Source organism: Vipera ursinii (assembly GCF_947247035.1).
Source record: "Vipera ursinii genome assembly, chromosome: 10".
NCBI lineage: Eukaryota > Metazoa > Chordata > Lepidosauria > Squamata > Viperidae > Vipera > Vipera ursinii.
Genome location: NC_139520.1, coordinates 20446156 through 20465570, shown reverse-complemented (window position 1 = coordinate 20465570; position 19415 = coordinate 20446156). Strand labels below are relative to the sequence as shown.

The following is a 19415-nucleotide window of genomic DNA, read 5'->3' as shown; positions in this document are numbered from 1 at the left end:
TATAAAGCAAAGGAGAAATGAAGTAAGATCATAAGCACAGTTATATTAACTCTTAACAACTGCTTTGCTTAACAACCTCATTGTTGGTTCCAGTTGTAGCCACTAAATTTAGACTCCCTGTATTATTAACCATTGTATTATTGTATTCTTTCATATTTTTGCTGCTGTTTTCTTTTGGTTGGTTTGTAATCTTTTGCTTGTCTCCCAGCTGGTGAGATAGGTCATTATATAACTCAGTTTAACAAACAAACTTGATAACATTTTAGCATTTTCTTGATAAAACAGCAATTGTTAACATGGGGGGGGGCAGTCAAGCTACATTAGCCCAATTCACCTCGGATGATTTTTGTGGAACCTGTAAAACAAAGCAAAATCTCTCCATGGAAGCTTTCTTTGAGCTGCTGGGAAAAAAGTGTGTTTTGTATGCATCAAAGCAACATAGTGTGGAAGGATTTTATCAGCAGTGGCACCAAGTTAGAGAACATGCATTTGGCCCTTTGCTCCCATATAAATGGCCACTTGAAAATGTTTTCCAAATATTCGCAAGATTCTTTTTTTCTCGACATGTACAGCATACATGTATACATCCGAACTAGACTGTGTTGTTTCCCTGTGTTATATATGTGTGTGTATGTGGTTATATGCATAATCTTTGGTCACATTTATGTTGTGTATATTGGAGGTGGTTATCCTTTGAGAGCTGAATGCAACGAAATTTCATTTTAATGTATGCTGATTAATGTACATTTAAAGTGACAATAAAGTCCTATTCTATTCTATTCTATTCTATTCTATTCTATTCTATCTATGCTATGCTATGCTATTCTATTCTATTCTATTCTATTCTATTCTATTCTATTCTATTCTATTCTATTCTATTCTATTCTATTCTATTCTATTCTATTCTACTCTACTCTACTCTACTCTACTCTACTCTACTCCATTCCATCTATTCTATTCTATTCTATTCTATTATGTTCTATTCTATTCTATTCTATTCTATTCTATTCTATTCTATTCTATTCTATTCTATTCTATTCTATTCTATTCTATTCTACTCTACTCTACTCTACTCTACTCTACTCTACTCTACTCCATCTATTCTGTTCTGTTCCAATTCCAATTTTAATTGTAATAGCTTCTCATGCTGGACTTCTACTTGTGTCAGGTGCAAAAGATCAGATCCACACATGAAGGTCCAATTAAATTGATTATTGCTACTGATGGCTATGCATAGGAATATCTCAGCCAACAGTTGGCATCTGTTTGGAGTTAGATATGGACCTACAGAATTCAAGGGAGGTTGGAGTTAACCTGCTTGTGGTTATGTAGGGATTCTAGGCTGATCCCTTGTTTAACCTCCACCCGCTCTATCTCCTACATATTGGCACAGCAGATCTGTCTCATCTGCCACTCCTACATCTTGGCACATATGATGATGTCTGGATTTAGGATGGTTGTGATAGTTGGACTCCAAATATGGATTCCCAGCAAAGAGCACAAAGATATCCAGCAGCATAATCTTGTTTTGGGCACCTCATGTAGAAAGTAGCAGCAGCACCGCAGGGAGACACCACTGCTGTCAGGACTTCGCAACATCACACTAGTCAGTCACCCATAAACAAACACAAAGCACGTTGGTCACGGATGCCTTTTGGGGATTTGTTCAAAGACCGCCCAGGTTCCTTGTCTAATGAAATGGGGAAAGTGCTCTTTGGAAGGGAGGAACTTCTTTATAAATTAGTTTATCTGTTTTTTCCTACATTGCAGCATAAACCATGGCCTTGGGCCTGAGCATCTGAAGGACCACTCAACTCCAATGTGTCTCTTGGCTCGATATGCTTGGGAAGAGGGGGATCCTCCTGGTCCCTTCGATTAAAAGCTGTCCACTTGAGGGACCAAGGAAGTGGACCTTCTCTGTCGCAGTCCCCATCCTCTGGAGTAGCATTTCCCTGGAGATACAGATGGTGTCCATTCTCGTGGACTTCCAGATGGTCCTTGAGACCTGGCTCTCTTACCACACTTGTCTGTGGAAGAGTTAGGGACTCCTGGCCTGCTTTATATTATTATTGTGCCCATTTTGAGTCCAAGCTGCCTTCTTTCATTGTTTTTAGCTGCTTTGGATTCTGTAAACTGCCCAGAGGGTGTCGGAGTCGGTGGCCATAACAAATGTAATGAAATAGATAAACAAAGGAAGACATCATGCACGGATGGCATTATCCTTAATTAATTTCAGGAGATAGGTCATCTTTTGAATAAGTAGCCATTTGACAGCACTGGTGATTTATCATTTTTATATCTTCCTTTTGTCCCTAGCACTTTGTCCTCTAAGTTTTAGCAAAGCAATCCTGTAAGCTGTGACTATACAGCACAGCCATCCTGCAAGACCCGAATGAATACTGTAAACCAATCTGGACCCATTTTAAATGCACGCAACACATGTGAAAAAGATATGAGACTTGGATCCTTCAGAGACCCAGGTGCACATCCAGTCATTGTCCTAATTTGTGTACTACAGTTAAAGTAGCCCAAATAGAGGCAAACATGTATCAGTGGTTGCTACAGTGGTACCTCCATACTCATTGTTAATTGGTTCTGGGAGGTGCAATGAGTACCAAAAACTATGAGTACCAAACAATTTGTCCCCATAAGGAATAATGTTATGAGTCACAAGGCACCCGACGCCAACAAATCTAGCTTGTGCATTGAGTACTGAACAAACAATGAGTATCGGGGCAAAATTTCCATGTCAAAATGCATTGGGTACCAAATTCGACAAGAGTTTCAAAGCAGTTGAGAAGCAAGGTGCCACTGTACTACATATTATCCCCAACAGTATGGATAGTAGGCATCTTGATATTGGTTCCTAAAAAGTACAAATGAAAGCTTGCTGGAGCTTTGCTTTATGCCGAGTACAGATTTCATGCAATTGTTGGTAAATCCATCCATCTGGTTGCATTGTTATATACAGTGGCTTGGCAGGGACCTTAAAGCCAGGCTTGCAATACATTTCGTCAAGTCTAAGGAGACAGAGAGTCTGAACAAAACACATTCCTGTTGTGTTTCCTACAGTTGAGCCAAGGACCACACGGTATGGTGCACTAACAGCTGCACACTAGAAGAATATAAGAAGTCTGGCCTGCGTACTTTTGTTTTCAGCATAGTCCATTTTTTTTTTGCATTTGGGGAGACTCGAGGCCAAAGGGCTGCTCTGAATTAAAGCCACTATTAAGTAGCTTAGAAACCAAATCGGAAAAAGGCCATCGGCACCCTGGCCCCATTGATTTTTACCCAATCTGTGAGCAGAACATTGAGTAGCCGAAGGGCTATTCCTTCTGAAGGGTGTGTGGATTTTCATTTATGAAAAGAGTTTTCCAAATGGCGCCAGAAACACAATGTCAAGTGATTCTTCATCCCCACAGTCCTCATTCATCCAAGCGTGGAGCCTTCAGGCCAGTTTCTTGCTCTTTTCTCTACTTAAACCTCCATGAACTGCCAAGGCAGATTGGCCTCAAAGCTGCAGAACAGAGTTCAGCTGTTCTCATCACCAGGGACGATGCAGAAGTCCATTTGGCATTGCCCCTCCTTGGGGTGCTCTCAACGTGACCTCAGCTTTTGTGTAGGGAAGCGTCAACCAACCGGCGATGCCATTCAGGGCACTGCCTTGAGGAAGCTGTGGATGAGAGGTCAGCACAAAATGAACTGTGTCATTGCTCGTTTTCTGATCATCGTAAAGACTTCCAAGCTACATCATGTCCCTCTAGGGCAAGGGTGGGGAACCTTGGCTCTTTTATGAATTGTGGACTTCAACTCCCAGAATTCCTGAACTGGCTTGAAGTCCACAAGTCATAAAAGAGCCAAGGTTCCCCACCTCTGCTTTCGGGAGTGGAGAAGAACCAGCCTTCTCAATTGTTCCTTGACTGAATGATTGATTTAATGGGTCAGTTTGTATTCCATCCCAAAGTCCCACACTGGCTTTTCCATGAAGGAGTGTTCCAAGGCTTAAAACTGGATGTCCTCAGTCAAGGGTTGAGCCTCCAGCTAGTTCATAAGCATTCTGATAAGGATGCAAACACTGAATGATTTCATAGATGGCCAAAGCATTGGGTTGTTTTTTTTTTTGCCTAATCTTAGCAAGGATGGATAAGTAAGAAGAGTTACTAGTCATCTGAGGAGATCTGGGTTCAAGTTCCTTCTTGACTTTCCCTCAATCATCTTTTATTTTCTGCTCAACCAACTTTACAGATTCCACTTGCAAAACATACTTCACCTGGTTATTAGTTTAACCCAGACATGTCAAACACAAGGCCCGGGGGCCGGATGCGGCCCGCGAAGTGGTTTCATGCGGCCCGTGAAGCCATCCTGGAAACAGTGAGGGAACGGCCCCCACTGCCTTGGCCCTGGCCCAGAGACCCTCCTCCTGCCAGAGACCCCCAGATCTGTCCCACTCCTGCCCAGGCCCCCATAGGCACCCTTGATGCCAACGATGTAGAGCTGGCCACGCCTACCCAGTAAGCTATATGCACTCTAGCCACGCCCACCCAGTAGGCCACACCCACCCGGCCCCCTGAGGGCAACCGCAATGCTGATGCGGCCCTCAATGAAATTGAGTTTGATACCCCTGGTTTAACCCATGTTTTGGCTTCACACAGTACATTAAACCACTGACCATATTAAGGGCTGAATTCCCTTAATATGCTAAACTGCAAAAAAGCTAAAACTACGTTTTCTGAAGTGTAATTCATGCAAAATCTTTATCTGTCTCGGGTAAGAGTGCTGCTTCTGAACACAGCCATTGGCTTGTTATTGTGAGAATAAAACGAGGGGTACTCTCCTGGATGCTGGGTTGAGGTCCTCATGGAAATATTGAGATGAAACAGTAACAGGCAAACTTTCTTTGCCATAATCTATGTTTTACAAACCACACCGATTCCCAGAAGTTCAGTTGAAGCAAACCTTGGGTTTTCATTAGTATCTGAAGGGAGGATTTAATGCAGGGCATAAAGAAAACATTCTAAACTCATTTGGACTGCAAAGCTCTGTTAGAAATTAAACACGTTGCTTTCCTCAAATATTTATGCACTGCAGACTTTCTGAGTGATGACAGCTTGCAAGAGGATTGTTCCCGAGCTCCCTCTGCTGGAAGAAATATCGCCACAGCGAAGATGCAAAATTGAAAGGTGCTGACCTGGTTCACAAATTATTTTGTGTACTAACCAAAAAGAATATTTGTAGCCCATGGTTGAAATGAAGGGGTCCTTGGTGCTCTCCAAGCTTCGCTGTTTTCTTGCAGACATTTCATGACCCAACTATGTAGCATTATCAGTGCTAGAAGAGAGTGAGGTGAGAGTGAGGAGAAAGAGAAGAAGAAGGGGAAATGAAGAGGAGGGGAGAGGAGGGGAAAGGGGAGGAGAAAAAGGGCTGTGGGATCCTTTGTGGTCTCTGAGCTCAGCTGTTTCTTTGCAGACGTTTCATGACCCAACTAAGTAACATCATCAGGGCTAGAAGGGAGTGGGGTTTGCCCTTTGTTTATATAGAGGTGGCTCGGCCTGCCTGTATTGGTGAGGGTGTGGTTTGCTCTTTGCTAGTTTCTTGATTCAAGGACCATTCCAACTACTAAAGAATTGAGTTAAGGAACTACTACGGAGAAAGTTGCACCTTCACAAACAAGCAGAGCTACTAGAGGTAAACAGGAAGCAAACCACAAACTCACTCAGCCATATGATGTTACCTAGCCTGGTAGTGAAACATCTGCAAGCAAACAACCCAGCTCAGAGAGCACCAAGGACCTTGCAGCATCTTATACACTTACAACCAACACATTCTTCAAAATGTCCATAGCTGACCCACAAAGCTATACAGTATTTACCCTCTTAGCCTGGAGTTGTGCAAAACACAAAACCCAACCCAACTCAGCCATGTTCAGAACGCAGCATTGCTCATCATACTCTGTGGATTTTAAATCACGGTTTAGCAGGCTGTGTGAATGCAGATAATGGTGTCTTATTTCACGAACCCCAATGAAGCCATCCACTCATAGCTCAGAGGTGAATCTGCTTTAAAGATAACTGATTAATTCCTGGAGCTGTCCAATGCCGGACAGAATCAGAATCACGGGCACCATTCTGACTTTTTTTTTTTTGACATTGCAGAAGACTTTGCCATTGTGTTTTGGCCCAAACCTCAGATTCTCTCTCTGTAGCTGTGGCTACCCTGGGAGAAGTACAGAGAAAAGAGAAGGGAAGGAATTTGCTATGTCAAAGAAGATGTTTGCCATAGTAGCTGTGAGGCTGGCTTGAAACCATTCTCCAAGATTGCATTTGAGTTTTGTTTTAGCTAAGGAAACAAAAAAGCTGAAAATTGTCCACAAAGGGTCTTCTCATGAGTGCTTCTGGCTGCCTTAGCTCTCTTAATGAATTGTTTTTAGTGGAAGGGGACTCCTAATTTGAAACCAGAAAAACACCAGGCCTGTAGTTTTCTGGTCTTCAATAAGGATTCTTCTTCCGCTAATGTCCAGCTACAACTGAATTTGGGCCCCTTCTATAAACAAATTAGAAAGCTTGGCTTGCTTTGATTTCCAACAAAGCTGTTTCCCCCTCTCCCCCCTGTGGCTTAAATTTAAGAGCTCTAATTTGCTCTCCACCATTTCCAATTCTTCATTATTGACTGCAGTGTTGGAGCATTCACAGCTTCTGGAGGCCGGTTGTTCCACTGGTTAATTGTTCTAACTGTCAGGAAGTTTCTCCTTAGTTCTAGGTTGCTTCTCTCTTTCATTAGTTTCCATCCGTTGCTTCTTCTCCTGCCTTCAGGGGCTTTGGAGAACAGCTTGACTCCCTCTTCTTTTGGGCAATCCCTGAGATATTGGAAGACTGCTATCATGTCACCCCTGGTCCTTCTCTTCATTAGACTAGACATGCCCAAGTTCAACTACTGTTCTATATATTTTTAGCCTCCAGTCCTCTAATCATTTTTGTTGCTCTCCTCTGCACTCTTTCTAGATTGGTGATCAAAACTGGATGTAAGAGATTGGGCAACCATTTCCTTTTGTCTGAAATGGTAGAGGGTTTCCTCCTTGAGCTGGGGGCTGGACTTGAAGACCTCCGGGGTCCCTTCCAACTCTGTTATTCTGTATAATTTTCACCTCATGAACCATGCAGTCTACACTGAAACCAGAGGACAAAGCCCACCTGCCAACCCCTTTCTAGATGTCTACAAAGAATGTCTGATTTACGCAGCCCGGTTTCTGATTTGCCTGGAAGTCAAGTGGCTTCCCATATGGGACGCAATACACGAGGCTACAAATCAACACACAGCCATCCCAGAACGGTGCCCTCTGATGAGAAACAAACCAGGAAGAAATTAGTTTTGGCACAAACAGAGTGGGTCTAATTATCAAGAACAAATGTGTGTCGAGTTTATTGAGTTTTGCATCTGGCGAAGATGCCCAATGAGATCAGGCATCTCCCAAAGCGTTTCAATTTTCTTTCAGGGTTTGAGGAAGTCTTAAAAACACACAGCTTGCAACCCTGTTGCAGATATGGAATTGATTACGGCCACTCTGTGGGCTGTATTGGCATTAATGCAGATGGATTGTAGCGTCGGGGACAAAACTGTTTTAATCTTGATTACTTTTTAATTTGGGCTTCCTTAATTGCAGGGCTGGTGCAAAGGTGCTTATTAACAATGGAGGAAGCCGGGACGGCGTCTTGGGAAGCTCGGCAATGAAGGTTGGGCCCTGCTGGTTACAGAGGAGGTAATTTGGATTAACCGTACAAAAGCCGTCATTTCACCCAGCCTGGATAATCTCTAAGATGTTATGAATGCCAGGGAGAAATGCTCAAAGGATGTCGGTTCCCACGCAGAGCCCTTTCAACTGTTGTTTTGACAGGCAACTTTTCGCCCACCATGGGCTCACACGGGAAGCGTTCGTCTCATGCAAAACAGATGTTCGCATTTCTGTTAGATCCTTAGGGCGGCAGAAATTTTATTTTGAGTTTCACATGAATTCACTCGGCAGCTGGACGTCACACCACCTTTCTGGCTCCATTACTGTCATAATTCGAGGAATACAGACTCCAGAGAAGGATGAGGTGGGGGGGGGAAAACATAATAGCAGGGTTCCCATATCTCAGGGGCTGCCCCAAAGAAGAGGGAGCCAAGCTATTCTCCAAAGTGCCCGAAGGCTGGACAAGAAGCAACGGATGGAAACTCATCAAGGAGAGAAGCAACCTGGAAGTAACTTCCTGACAGTGAGAACAATTAACCAGCGGAACACCCTGCCTCCAGAGGTTGTGGGTGCTCCATCATTGGAGGTTTTTAAGAAGAAACTGGGCAGCCATTTGCCTGAAATGGTTTAGGGCAGGGGTAGGCAACCTTGGCTCTTTTATGACTCGTGGACTTCAACTCCCAGAATTCCTGAGCCTGGTAAAAGAGCCAAGGTTGCCTACCCCTGGTATAGGGTCTCGTGCCTGAGCTGAGGGTTGGACTAGAAGACCTCCAAGGTCCCTTCCAACTTTTATTATTACTATTATTATTATTATCTTTTATTCATTAAACATGAACCTCAGGCAACTGAACATTCAAATTATCAGCCCATTATTATCGTTATTGTTATTACTGGTCATAATTTGAGGATTATGCATAATATATGGTGAGTTTCCAACATTTTCTCTCCCATTCAAAGCAAAAACAAAACCCAAATTTACAGGCAGTTCCTCGACTTACAAGCACAATTGAGACCAACACTTCCATTGCTAAGCGAGACAGTCGTTAAGTGAGTTTTGCCCCACTATGACCTTTCTTGCCACAGTTGCGAAGCGAATCACTGCAATTGTTAAGTAGTAACATGGTGGATAAGCGAATCAGGCTTCCCCATTGACTTTGCTTGTCAGAAGTTTGCAACAGGGGATCACGTGACCCCGGGACTCTGCAACCGTCATAAATATGAGCCAGTTGCCATGTCTCTGCACTTTGATCATGTGACCGTGGGGTTGCTGCAATGGTCGTAAGGGTGAGGAGTGGTCATAAGTTACTTTTTTCAGTGCTGTAGTAACTTTGCTCACTAAATGAACTGCTGTTAAGTTGAGGACCACTTGTACAAATGAAGGCTAAGTCACGGCGTCCTCTAAAATCTGAGGAGCAGCCTTCCCATTTTTCTGGTTCATTGCATTCTCATTTTTGTTCCCCATTATTGGTGTCTCTATGATTCCTAACCAGCATTCCCCCGATTGTTGTTGTTAGTTGCAAAGTTGTGTCCGACCCATCGCAACCACGTTCCTCCAGGCCTTCCTGTCCTCTACCATCTTCTGGAGTCCATTTAAGCTCACGCCTCCTGCTTCAGTGACTCCATCCAGCCACCTCCTTCTCTGTTGTCCCCTTCTTCTTCTATTGCCCTCAACCTTTCCCAGCATGAGTCTCTTCTCCAGTAAGTCCTTCCTTCTTCTCATTAGGTGGCCAAAGTATTTGAGTTTTAGCTTCAGGATCTGGCCTTCTAAAGAGTAGTCAGGGTTGATCTCCTCTAGGACTGACCGGTTTGATGGCCTTGCAGTCCAAGGGACTCGCAGGAGTCTTCTCCAGCAACACATTTCAAAGGCCTCCCCCCAACCCCGATACCTGCCATCAAATCAAAATATGGAACTCTTCTCCTTTCTCAGAGCGTGCATGGCAGAAGGCAGTGGGAAAAATCTAAAAACGGAAAACCGATGCAGAAAAAAACATATTTTTGACCTTTCCAAAAGTTAACAATCTCAACAAACAGGCGGCTTTTCAAATACACAAAACCTTTTGTGGAAAAGCGTTTTTTTTTTTTTTTGCAAATGCTGAGAACAAAAAGATATCTCCTCCACCCGACAATCTCTGAGTGGTTTTTTTGATCAACTTTGATCAAGAAAGAATGCACGGAGCAGGAAACGCAGATTGTTATAATGAAAGCAGATGGCAGCAACCGCTTAATTGGAAAGGAGGGAGAAGGATTACATTTTAGCTATTGTTTTCCTGCCCATGTGAGAAATTTGATTTGGACCTTTGATTCGTGGGCAAATCTGTAGATCAATTTGGATCCAGAATGTGGATCGAACAACGAAATGATGACTAGAAAAAAGAGCCTGAACTGATTCCATTTTCCAAAGTGACCTGCTTGAAAAATCTGAAGTATTGAATTGTCTCCTCCTCCTCCTCCTCCTCCTCCTCCTCCTCCTCCTCCTTTTATGCAGCTGCTCAGCTCCCATGAAAAGTGAATGGCGCACTGTGTCACCATGAAAAAAATAACTTAAAAATGATATTCATTCCCAAATAAGGATGACATACCTAAGCATTTATTTATTTATTTATTTATTCATTTCAAAGGCTTCTGGAATGGAAAACATTCTGAATGTGTCTGGGTTGTTGTTGTTGTTGTTGTTATTATTATTATTATTATTATTATTATTATTGTTGTTGTTGTTGTTGTTGTTGTTGTTGTTGTTATTGGCAAAGCTTAAACATTATAGGAAATGGGAGAGTTTCCATGAAGATTTTCACACCTCTCTGAATGTTACTTTTGGCTGCAAAACTCAAACTTCTCCGAACTTCAAGACAACTCTATAATGAGACTGGCAAAATCTGTAACATTAATGGCTGGAACCGTTAGACTGATTTGCTGCTAAGGCTGCGTGGGTGTGAACTTGTGTGACATCACTCCAGACAGATGGGAGAAGCATAGTGTGTGTGTGTGTGTGTGTGTGTGTGTGTGTGTGTGTCTAAATGTGGTAATTTGATCAAGTAGCTTCCTCTCTTATTTACATTCAGATAACCAGCCATGGAATGAAACGGTTCATCAGAAATGGTTTATTCAACACTTGTGGACTTCAACTCCCAGAATTCCCTGGCTGAGAGTTGAAGTCCTCAAGTCTTTCAAGATGCCAAGCTTGGATACAGCACACACACACACACACCGGCCTACACCTTTCCTTCACCTGTGGCCCGTTTCGATCAGAGAAAATTGGAGTACGTTTTTAAGGATTACGGAGCTCCATCTGGTCCACGGGGCAAAATTGAACAAGCTGGCACAGAATAAGAATGGATGGGTTTTCTCTCCCTTCCCTGATGGAGGACAGTTTAAGCAAATGTCTCGTTGCCTTTCTGTTTATCCCACCCGTTTCTGACTGAGGAATCCCACAGTTTTGCTGGCTCCGAAAATGCCAACTCACTCCCCCGCCCCCCCCCCAAAAGGCCATAAGTGAGGACAGGGAGCAGCTGGCAGATCCCATTACTTTGGCTGCATCTCCGCCTTGTCTTTTTAGTCAAAGAGACCAACAGAGACTCGCTGGCTTTCTCGGGCAGCTGATATTTCCCGGGAAAAGAGGTCAGCTCCTCTTTTAAAGCTTTGTCCAACCTCTGCCTTTCCACCTTCTGATTAAAACTCAGTCCACATTTTTCCAGGACTTTGGTAGCACCGATGCCTTATTAAGTGAATCCATCAGTGCTAAAACCTGCAGCCTTTGCAGTTTACAATGGAGGGGAGGGGGGAGAAATTAATATGTTGGCTTTCTTCCCCCCCCCAACTCTGTCTTAAGTTAAGTAAACTTCCAGTCATCAAATATTAAATGTGATAAAATATTTAGGTGTCCTCTTCTGCACTTCAGGGAGTGTTGTTCTTGTTAGCTAAAAGCGGTCTGCTGCAAGACTCTTTGGTCACCTTCTTTATCCCATATAAGCATAAATTAAAACACCAAAAATGTGCAGAACAATATCCTTTTCTGCATGTTTGCCTCTTTCCCGGTTGCGAAGTTTGCCGTGCGTGTGTTGGGCGGCGTGCATCATTTGCACCCAGGCTCAATCTCCTGGGTGCTCCTCTTGAAGGATTGTGGACTTCCAAGAAGAATTGTCCAGCTCATACATAACCTGGTCCTCTCCAGTTGTCCTCTGTGATTCAAACATTTCCCATTACAGATAGCAATACCAATAGCATTTTGACTTATATGCTGTTTCACAGCCCTCTTTGAGCAGTTTACAGAGACAGCCTATCCCACCCCCCACAACAATCTGGATCCTTATTTTACTGACCTCTAAAGGATGGAAGGCTGAGTCAACCTTGAGCCGGTCAGGATCGAACTCCTGGCGGTGGGCAGAGTCAGCCTGCAATACTACATTCTATCCACTGTGTCACCAGAGCTCCTGGTCGTTCTCGACTTACCACTATTAATTCAGTGACCATTCAAAGTTTAGTTTCCTCTTTCAAAGTTTTATAAAATCAGGGGAATCTAGAATATATTTGTAATTACAAGGGGTTTTTTGGGGGGGGCGGTTAGGGTTCTTTTTTGGTGTTTTTATTTGTTGTGTTGCAATTGTATTTTCCCTTTTTCCCCCCTTGCTCATTTTTATTTGATGTATTGTACATCGGTTTGAAAACGGACTGCCTTGCATAATGTAATTAATTAAAGAGAAGAAATAATAAAATAAAAATTTCTTAGGTTAAGGCAGAATAGAAATTGGGACCTAGTGACAAGATTGGAAATATTTATCCTAATTCCCATGTTGTTTCTACAGTGGACAACTGGATCTCATTCAAAAAGACACGCATAGCTTTCTGTTCACATTGCCCCAACAATGTGAAATTTCATAGCTGTAACAGACACACACACACACACACCTTTGAAATATAGGCAGAAATGCCCCCTGGCCACACCGTTGTGGCTCACATGTAAATTGTGACTTCTGTAGAGTACAGTGCAAGCTTCGCCTTGATTCCCATCTGGTCCCTCCAGCAGCTATCAATCAACAACTGACCCAGAAAATGATTTGAAAACAGTCCTCCATGCAGACACTGTTCTGTTATCATCAATCCAACTCTTTCTGCCTGCTCCACTGAGAAGGAAGGAGGTCTTCCTTAGCTCCAGATCACTTTTCAAACTCAAGCTTTGGAAGGTCAGGAGAAACTGAGCGCATCTTTCAGAGAAGAGGAGGCCAACCCAGATCTTCAGAAATCTATCACAGAATAACAGAGTTAGAAGGGAGCTTGGAGATCTTCTAGACCAGGGGTAGGCAACCTTGGCTCTTTTATGACTCGTGGACTTCCAACTCCCAGAATTCCTGAGCCAGCATGGGAGAACTATGGCCCCTTCATGACTGGTGGACTTCAACTCCCAGAATTCCTGAGCCAGCATGGGGGAAACTGGCCCCTTCATGACTGGTGGACTTCAACTCCCAGAATTCCTGAGCCAGCATGGGAGAACTATGGCCCCTTCATGACTCGTGGACTTCAACTCCCAGAATTCCTGAGCCAGCATGGCTCAGCTTGGAAACCTCTCCTTTTCCCCTCAGCGTGGCTGGCTCAGGAATTCTGGGAGTTGAAGTCCATGAGTCATAAAAGAGCCATGGTTGCCTACCCCTGTTCTAGACCAACACACTGCTCAAACAGGAAACCTATTTCAGACCAATGGCTGTCCAGTCTCTTCTTAAAAGCCTCCAGCATTGGAGTGCCCACAACGTCTGAATTGTTCCACTGGCTAATTGTTCTAAGTGTCAGGAAGTTTCTCCTTAGTTCTAGGTTGCTTCTCTTCCTGATTAGTTTCCATCGGTTGCTTCTTGTCCTGCCTTCAGGTGCTTTGGAGAAGAGGTTGACCCCCTCTTCTTTGGGGCAATCCCTTAGAATCAAGAAAACCTGCAAGGTCCCTTCCAACCCCATCCATCCCTTGTCTATCAAACAGTTGTGTCCACTTTGAGAATCAGCTTTAATTGCTTCAACCTCATCTAGGCCATGGAGTCACAAACTCCTCTTTTGCATATATAATTTAGTAGAGATTTATATAAAACTGGCATTCCTCCTGTTCTCATGTTTCAGCTCTTGTTGTGAAAGAACACGAACAGCTTCCAAATGCTGGTGAGTTTAGGAGAGCCAAAAAAATGATGGTTAGGGAGAGGAGGAAAAAAAAATTTTTGGCACATAAAAGGCTCATAAAATTGTTATGGCATAAATACAAAATAAACCCTCCAGCTTTGTAGTCCATCTGATTAAATGACCCAGGATCTAGAAAAGCTTAGATGATAATAAATGTGCTGGTCTTGAGGCTGCCGCTTAAAATAAATCCTTTTTATTATGCAAAGGTAGAAAAAAGGAGGAGAAATGGTTTTGTTTCTTTTTTTTCCAACACAGGATTTGCAGCATGTTGTAATGGACAGCAGGGACAACATTGGGATTAGTAATTTTAGGGTGTTTTTTTTCAACCAGAGAGCAAGAAAAAAAAATAATTTAAAGAAACTGGGTTAAAAATTGGAAAGATCTTTGATGATGTTTTCCAGCGCTGTGAGTCCATTTTCTCTTTCGGACTGAATATTATAGCACGTTGCAAAGAACGATCGAAGGATTCTCTATGTTGTTGTTTTTTTTTGCAAGTGTTGAATATCATCTTGAGGCAATTGAGAGAACTTCAGTGTAATTTCCTTTTAGAAGGACAAAAATGAGCTTATGGAGTATTCGTGGCAACTGAGCCAGAGCTAGTTTCAAAAATATGCGCACCCTGGTTCTCATCCCTGTACCCTTTGGCTAAGAGCACTCTAATTTTTGAGTGGGGTCTTCAATGCTCTCTGAGCTTGGTTGTTTTCTTGTAGATGTTTCATTGATGATATTTTTTTAATTTTAATTCCATTTATATCTCGCCCTTCTCCGAAGACTCAGGGCGGCTTACAAGCTTAGCAGTAGCCTTCATTCTATGTATATGCCTGCTTGTTAGGGCTTTCACACACACCCCCAAGCGGCATTATTACAAAGTCAGCTTAATTGCCCCCAACAATCTGGGTCCTCATTTTACCTACCTCGGAAGGATGGAAGGCTGAGTCAACCTTGAGCCTGGTGGGACCCGAACCTGCACTAATTGCAGGCAGCTGGTGTTACTTAAGGAGGCATTAGCCCACTGCTCCACCAAGGCTCTTTTGATATTACCTAGTTTGGGTAATGAAACATCTGCAAGAAAACAACCAGGCTCAGAGAGCACCAAGGACCTCGCAAACTTCTTCTTCCTCCTCCTCCTCCTCCTTCTTCTTCCTCCACTCTGCAAACCCCATTCTTTTTTAACACCGATGATGTTACCTACTTGGATAATGAAACATCTGCAAGAAAACAACCAAGCTCAAAGAGCATCAAAGACCCCACAGTCCTCCTCCTCCTCCTCCCTCCACTCTGCAAACTCCACTGTCTTCTGACACTGATGATGTTACCTAGTTTGGGTAATGAAATATCTGCAAGAAAACCGCCAAGCTCAGAGGAGCACCAAGGATTCCTCCTTTCAACCCTGAGTTACACATATTCTCCTGTATTGGCTCTTTGCTTTTTGTCTTGCTTGTATGGGGCAGATGGGTATTGTGGTTTCTCAAGAAGCAACTGTTGGCACCAGTGGTGGGATTCAAATAGGTGAACAACCAGTTCTCTGCATGGATGCCGCTTCCAGAAATCCTTTCTGGGCCCGGGCAACAAAAAAATTAGCTACCGGTTCTGCCAAAGTGGTGGGAACCAGCTGAATCCCACCACTGGTTAGCATCATTGTACAAAGACGCGTCAGTTGTTCAGTGACGTCATGGCGCCTATGACATCACTTCTGCCCTTTCCCTCCCACCGACACCTACAGCGACGACAATCTGGAGGCAGCTAAATGACTTGTTTTTCACGCGATTGATCATAATGTACCAGGGGAAAAAAAAGTGGAGGAAAACAGAACGAATGCAAAAAGCAATGAGGTAATTTTTATTCTCCCATCAGCTCTGCCACCGACGCCTACAGATGTTTCAACCTTTCCTTTCTGTCTCTGGATAAAAGTAGGAAAATGCAGAATACAAAATATATGCTTCTGCTGAGAAAAATAAATTAATACATTGTGAAATATAGTAATAAATTTAGTATAGGCTTTCAGGACAGGTAATCCTTGACTTTCGACAGTTCATTAAGTGACCGTCCCAAGTTACAATGGCATTGAATAAAGTGACTTTTGACCGCTTTTAACAGTTACGACCTTTGCACCCCCAGGTCACGTGATAAAAATTCAGATGCTCGGCAACTAACTTGCATTTAGGATGGTTGCAGCATCCCTGTGTGTGTGTGTGTGTGTGTGTGTGTGTGTAGTCACGTAATCCCCTTTTGCGACCTTCTGACAAGCAAAGTAAGGATTCGCTTACTCCTTAACAACTGCAGGGTTTCACTTAACAACTGTGGGAAGAAATGTTGTAAAATAGGGCAAAATTCACTTAACAAATGTCTCATTTAACAACAGAAGTTTTGGGCTCAAGTCAAGGATTACCTGTAGTTGCTTCCTTATTTCAAAATTATCTCCGAAGACTTCCAGTTCTGTGGTTTTTCTACAGCCAAAGCCACTTTTTTTTTTCTTCTGGCATCTTGGCTGACATTCATGCCCACCTGCTACTTACTATGTTCCTTTTTTTTTCTTAGGGCTGGAAATTTGTTGGATGCATTTAATATTTGGATTATTGCTATTTGCAAGGGCTGGCTTTACTGTATAACTGACCCCAGTTTTCTGCCCAAGCTGCACCTACGCAAATTTTGGCAGCATTAATTTTATTTGATCTTTTATTTCTTTTTGGCAATGCAGACTTGAAACATGTCAGATGGTAATAGGACCTGAGGAAACAATTTGGATTTTTTTTTTAAAAAAAAGATGTACCCAGGAATGAAGTCTACAGTGTGCTGTACAGTGTGTGTACCTATTGTGTTTGGGATCGACAATTGCAGGCAGCAATATTGATAATGAAGTCAGGAGCATGAAACGTAGAATTCCTGAAGAAAAGTTAGAAATGCAAAATATTCTAGGATTCTTGTTTTTAAAGAAAAGCCATTAATATTAAGAAGCCCATGGGGTAACGTTGTAGCAGAGATTCACCCGTGAGCTATCAAGAGACAATCCTCAGCTACATCCAGGCATTTCTTTTAATTTGGCCACCAGCAAAATCTTGAAAAAAAATCACTTCAGCTAAAGTTCCTAAGGCACTTCGCTGCCTGAGGCAAAGGATGAGATTTCATATGCAGGAACTGATCAGGCTGGTGGCACATGGTTACTTCTTTCAACCCCAGCGCTGGCACAGGCCCATGTGCCACAGATGCCAACCGGGGTCTCCGCCGAGAGGGAGCACACCCACTTAAAAAAACAACGAGAGGCTGAAATTGGGTGCTGCCTTTGTCTAATGGTTGGACTTGCAGGGTATCACCTCTGAGAAGTCCATGACAAGGGAGGGAGGGAGGGAAGGAGGGAGAGAGGAGAGGAAAGAAGGTGAGGGAGGGAGGGAAGGAAAAAGGAGAGGAAGGAAGAAAGGGAGGGAGGGAGGGAGGGAGGGAGGAGAGAAAGGGTGTAAGTAAGTAGGGAAGGAAGGGACGGAGGGAGGGAGGAAAGAAGGAAGGAAGGAAAGAAAGGATAAGTAAGTAAGTAGGGAAGGAAGGAAGGAAGGAAGGAAGGAAGGAAGGAAGGAAGGAAGGAAGGAAGGAAGGAAGGAAGGAAAATGAATGAAGGAAGGATTCTAATGCAGAAGCAATCATAGCAACATTAGAATATAATGAAAAAAGTTGTGGGAATTGAATGGAATATTGCCGACATGTTTGTAAGTCTGTTTTGTGTGTGTGTGTTTACAAATACATGCAACACACTCACATATTTTGTCAGAGTTCCTAAACACCTGTTGATTTCTTGTCCAAGTGAGAGCCTTGATGCGCAGGTGTGACAATTTCTATGCTGAGTGGAAAGTCAAAGCCAGCCACAGGGAGGGTGGACAGATCTCTTGAACAGAGCTTCCCAAAACGTGGAGACTTTCCGTGCAGTCCTGTCCCTACCCGCACCCCACTCCCAGTCCCATTTTATGAACCGAGTGGAGTGAAGAGGGAGACTTTTCAGCTAGCAAAAGGCTGGCTTCTTTGATTTCTTCTTTAGCCATTCTCTCCCGCTCTCCAGCTCCTTCACTCACGTTTCCTCCATCCATCCTTTGTCCATCTTGTTTAGCACGTTTAGGACTTGAGTTAGTTGAAACTTTCACCTTGGTTGAAACAGCCTGGCTCCTGAGGAAAGGGAAGGAAAAATCACACACACCCCAAACCTTCCATTTGGGGCATCCCCAAAGTCAAAGAATAACAAGGGAACCCCATCACTTTGGAGGCGTCAGGAGGGTCTACAAAAGGACTGTTTTCCAAATGGTCTTGGCCAGCCTCCACTCCCCAGTGAATGGGGTGCTTGTCTCTGACCATCCCGAGAAATGGCTGTTCTCCTGCACTCAGCTCTGGGAAGGAACGACTGGAGGAGGCTGGAAAGAAAGGAAGGGAACGAAGATTTCTGAGTCCTTCCCTCCCTTCCTAGCCTTGTGCTGGTCCACGCTGACAGTCTCCAGGGAGAAGCAACGCTTCCCTCTCTGCCTTTGGCTGCAGAAGAAGGACCTCCAGTTCCCGGGAAGCTCCTGCTAGACGCTCCTTTGCAGAAGTACCAAACAAGGCAAGGAAAGATGCTTGAGATCTAACCTTCAAAGCAGGAGGCAGATCCCTGACGGCTGACAAGAGCTGTTTATTCTTTCTCGGTGGAATCCGGGCGACAGATGCCGATCAAACTGTCAGCCCCGCTCAGCAATGCAAATCCATCTCCTGTTCTGGTTGGCGAGGGAAACAGCTTGCATCCAGCCGGTGTTTAGCGCAGTAAGTAACTTTGGGAAAGTTGGTTTGGGAATGGCTGCTTGCTTGCTGCAGGGCACGAGAGGGACCGAGGGACACCAAGGTCCTTATTTTCAGTTGGGTTATGGGTTTGCCAAGTCCCTAGAATGGGAAATGCATGAAAAAATAAGTCCTGCATGGAAAAACAGGCATGTATCCATAGCATCCTCTTTAGAAGGGACAAAATAGTGTTTCATGTCACCAGGTGCAACCTCCCGAGAAGGGTGGTATATAAATCTAATAAATAAAATTAAAAAATAATAAAAAATTTAAAAAACCATCCTGTTCTACCTTACAAGGTTGCTTGGAAGCAAAACAAGGCAGTCTTCCAAAAAACGCTCTAAGGCTGCTATCGTTAATGTATGATATGAAGTTACCTTTATCACTGCTTCTATTAAACAGTCGCCCAGGGGAATTTGAGGGAAATCTTATGAAAGTTTGCAAGTTTTGTCCTGTGCTTCTGATAACCCTACACACACACACACACACACACACACACACACACACACACACTAGCTTGGCAATTTTGGAAACTTGAGGCTGTTCTGAATTTTGCGTGATTAGCTGCAGATGTTCCAAAAGCAAAACTTAATCAGTTTGGAATTAAGTAATCCTGACAGCTTTTGTCCAGCTCATGATCTAAAATGCAATCAGCTTCTTCATTTTTTGGGGGGGAAAAAAAGCTAGGGTTTTCTTTGGGGTTGTTTCACCGTGGGTCGCTATTACAAAAGAAGACCCTGACCGTCTAAGA

The 19415-nt window shown here is 43.5% G+C and overlaps 1 protein-coding gene across 1 annotated transcript in view; it reads left to right on the top strand.

Moving 5' to 3' along the window:
- Positions 1-19415, top strand: part of COTL1 (coactosin like F-actin binding protein 1) — a 326745-nt gene that overhangs the window by 70363 nt on the left and 236967 nt on the right. The window lies entirely within an intron of this gene.